This window comes from Taudactylus pleione, unplaced genomic scaffold (genome assembly GCF_031769625.1).
Source record: "Taudactylus pleione unplaced genomic scaffold, aTauple2 ptg000055l, whole genome shotgun sequence".
Classification (NCBI taxonomy): domain Eukaryota; kingdom Metazoa; phylum Chordata; class Amphibia; order Anura; family Myobatrachidae; genus Taudactylus; species Taudactylus pleione.
The window spans coordinates 9,304,477-9,309,103 of NW_028284457.1; the positions used below are offsets into that span (position 1 = coordinate 9,304,477).

The 4,627-nt window shown below is 34.3% G+C and overlaps 1 pseudogene; it reads left to right on the forward strand.

Annotated features, from left to right (window-relative positions):
* Positions 1 to 2,347: 2,347 nt before the first annotated feature.
* Positions 2,348 to 2,466, forward strand: LOC148535168 (5S ribosomal RNA; annotated as a pseudogene).
* Positions 2,467 to 4,627: the final 2,161 nt, after the last annotated feature.

A 4,627-nucleotide genomic window follows, 5' to 3' on the forward strand; every position in this document is an offset into this window, starting at 1 on the left:
GGAGGAAGAAGCCTCAAAAGGAGGTACCTCTGTTAAACTTAAAGCAAAAAGGAATTTTAAAATCTCTCCAGCCACACCTTGACCAATCCTGAAATAAATTTGCTCAGTAAAGGTCTTAAATATGCCCCTACAAGTAATATGAGCAAATTCAATGTTTTTATTGATTTGAACAAATTTGTGAGGAATTTGACGTTAAAGACACATTTTTTGAGAAAAGATCTGGCACCTATTAGGAACTATGATGAAAATCCATCCAAATTTTGCCTGAAGGAGAAATTGACGTACTATCCACTGGAGTCAAAAGGAAGTCACATAGATATTTTTTATGAGAAGGTAAAGAAAGATTTATGTGAAATAGATATGAAACCTTTAAAGAAACAAAATTTAATAAATGATGAGAAACAGGCATTGAAAAAATTACAAAAGGACAATGATATTATCATAAAACAAGCTGATAAAGGGGGGGCCTGGTCATAATGGATAGATCATCATATTTGAAAGAAGCTATGAGATTATTGGGGGATGCTGACTCCTACACAAAATTGGAGAAGGACCCACTAATTGAATATACAGATGAATTGAGAACTCTATTGGTGTATGGATTACACAATGGAATTTTGACTAAAGATGAATTCCAGTACCTCATGATGACCAATCCCACTACCCCCATATTCTATTTCCTGACAAAAATACATAAATCTTTGGTAGACCCTCCAGGTAGACCAACAGTGGCAGGCATAGATTCATTGACTTCACATCTCTCCGAATATGTGGACATTTTCCTCCAAAAATATGTTATAGGATTGGAGTCATACTTGAAAAATACTTTTCACATTTTACAATGCATAGATGGAATAAAATGGCAAGAATCATACAGTTGGGTCACAATAGATGTACAAGCATTGTATACATGCATTGAACATGAAAAAGGAGAGAATGCATGTAGAGCCATGCTGGAGAAGGATGAGTCCATCAGTGCCACACATCAAAATTTTTTATGTGATCTTATGTATTTTATCTTGAAACACAATTAGTTTACATTTTTAGTTGTGTTTTATCGGCAAACATGTGGCACTGCAATGGGTACAATCTTTGCCCCAAGTTTCGCTAATATTTTTATTGGATGCTGGGAAAACTGGTTCATATATAAAAATAACCCTTTCAAAGAAAAAATCATCTTTTATAAGAGGTACATAGATGATATTTCAATTATCTGGGAAGGATTGGAAGAGGATTTTAAACAGTTTTTATTGTATATTATGGACAATGATATGAATTTGAAATTCACGTCCCATTTTAATAAAACATCCATAGAATTCTTAGACTTAATCCTGATAGGTGAAGGAGAGGTAATCCGAACAAAAAATTACATTAAAGAAGTGGATTCCAATAGCTATGTACATTATAAGAGCGGACATCAAAAGAAGTGGAAAGAAAACATTCCGTATTCCCAATTCCATAGGGTCAAAACGAAACTGCACTGAAGAAAAAGACTGTGATGAACAAATACAGACCTTCAAGGAAAGATTCATAGAGAAAGAATATCCTATATAACTTCTATCAAAAGCTGAAATCAGAACAAGGAATCTGGATAGAAAACAACTTTTGGAATATAAAACCAAGGATAATCACAGTGGAGCTATAGTACCTATTGCCACCAAATATAATGGGCATAAGAAAGACATTTGCAAATCTCTACATGAGCATTGGCACCTTCTCCAGATGGACCCTGTACTAAAAGAGATCTTGCCCCCTAAACCTAAGATACTGTTCAGAATGGGGAGAAATCTAAAAGACTCTGTAGCACCTAGTATGATTAAGAATATGGATATTAAACAAAGTCAAATACTACCGAAATGCCTGGGCAGTTATAAATGCGGACGATGTGTTATATGTAAATATCTACATCCACAAAGGAAGGTTTTTTCTAAGTTTGATAACACTAAGGAATTCAAAATAAAAAACTACATGAATTGTAACTCAACGTCTGTCATATATATTTTGGAATGCAAGTGTGGTACTAAATATGTGGGACAAACTAAAAGACCACTCAAAATAAGAATACAGGAACATATCCGTAATATATGAAACAAAGTGGAAGGACATGCCATCTCTAAGCATTTTATCTCACATCACGGATCTAATCCAGAACATCTGACATTTAAAGCAATTGAACATGTCACCCTTGGTGAGAGAGGAGGTGACTTAGGGAATAAACTGTCAAGAAGAGAGATGTTTTGGATTTTCAAATTGAACACTCTCACTCCATATGGCTTTAATGAAAGTTATGAGATAGCCCCATTCCTGTAATGGTCGATTCCTAAAGGGCGTAAATTGCTGTTTTGATACCTACAGCCAGACCATTATGTTAATGCCCAATTTCATCCGATCTTTGAAGCTAAGCATAATTGGGCCTGGTTAGTACTTGGATGGGGGACCTTCAGGGAATACCAGGTGCTGTAGATATTATTGCACATATGCCTAAGGGCGCACAAGTGAAGGAATTTTACTGGCTACCTGAAAGGCATATTAGGAATAATTTGTTCAAAGTTAAGAGCCTTTTTTCCTTAGGACATTTGGTCTGGAATTATGGATTACAAAGTAGCGATTTTTCATAAGAAACTACATGAACACTAAATGACTGCATTTTTATAAGAAACTATATGACAATGGAATTTTTTTTCAATTCTTCTAATTTCCCCTACCATCATGTTTGCCATCTGTGTGGACTCTAAACTCCTTATTTTAATATACTTGTGATTGTTTATATGTCCACTTGTCACAATCATATGAGCCCATATATATATGACATTGAAACCTCCTTCTAATTTTTCCAAATTCCACTACCATCATGTTTTCCATATGTATGGATTCTAAACTAGTTAATTTAACATATTCATTGGTGTTCATATGTCTATCTGTCACAGTCATATGAGCCCATATAGATATAGGCTTAATTTTACTTGCATTTTCGACCTGGAGAAATAATGTATATGCCTAATCTAACACTGTTCTTTTACCATAGTTTACAGGCATAAATTAAAAGGTAGCTGTCTACATCCAATGGACTTCATTAAAATGGCAGCCATGAACGAGAGGTACACTGTGACCAGATTTCCACATGAGGGCCATACGCATGCACGATGCCAAATGGAGGTGAATGGACATTGAATAGGAGCAGGGCAGAGAAGGATGCTGCCAGTATCACAGAGCGTGTGTGCGCATAGCAGGACCAGGAGATGGGCGGAAGCCAGTACTATGTATGGGTGGAAGTGACGCGGAGACCCGGAAGTGGGTCCCGCATCCACGATCTTTGGAACAAAGTATCTTTTGGCTATAGACACTTTCACATGGAACCATCTTTATGGAATTAATCATTTGAGGTGATGGTCACTTCGGTCTGGCTGGAATTGCCCTTAGAGCATCGAGGTTGCTCAGTCGCAAACCGGAAGTGATGTCACCATGAATTATCATAATGTATCAATCAGTCCTTATCAATGGGGGTATAAGTAAGATACACCCCAGGACAGCAACACCCCTTCATAAAGTCCCTGAAGGATGAAACGCATTGGGAAGCTGCCTCTTTCTTGCCTGATGAACTTTTATCATATATCCAGATAAGCATTGCCGTTTTTAATAATTATTTTTATATTTTAAAGAATTATTTAATGTCTGAAGTTTAAACATATGATCAGTTTATATGCAGTGTTTATTTATTATCATTTTATTATGAATTACATATTTATGGTATATGTTTGTCTAGCACACTGACCTTTTTATTATCTTAATAGAGCTTGTATTTGCTGCTATTACTGTGTGTAGGTCCTTTGATAATTTTTTATGTTTGTTTTATGGTATATGTCTGTCTAGCACACTGCACTTTATAACATCTCAATAGAGCTTTAATTGCTGCTATTACTGTCTGCAGGCCCCTTGATCTATGTTTATGTCTTTTTTATGTGAATAAATTGTTTATGATTATCTCTTTCATCACTTTGTAGATATATTCTCTAAGACTCTTTGTTTTATCTAATTTTATATGCAACACACCAGGCGCTTTATTCAACTACACTTACACAATATAAAAAGTTATTCTAGATGAATCTGGGGATAACCTAGAAAACTGGAAAATATATAATCAAGAAATATACTGGGTATTTACCCTTAATACATTTGCACCATTCGGTCTAAATTAAGCATTTGAAGTGGCATCTTTCATTGAGGATATATATTTGTTCTTAAATTGTTAAATATTAATATATATCTCCCTTTATAAATCATTATATATGACTGATAACAAATATGTCTCATTTGAAGCTTGATACAAAAACTAGGTTTTATATAAATATTGGACTAGGAGTTGCCATGGTATTTTTCCTATTGAATATAGCAATTTATTTTGACAAATTAAGTATATTTATATATTTCCTTTGATGTTTTAAACAAAATATAGGTCTAGAAAAATATTATATTGGAAGCTGCCATGTCAATTTTGTTGTTGAATATAAAGTTTTTATATAGACTTTTGAAATTCAACTGTATGTGAGGATATTAATAGATAAATGATAACATTTATAAATAAGGCTTTTTGGATGAATGGATCATTCTAAAAGTCACATTTTTAAAC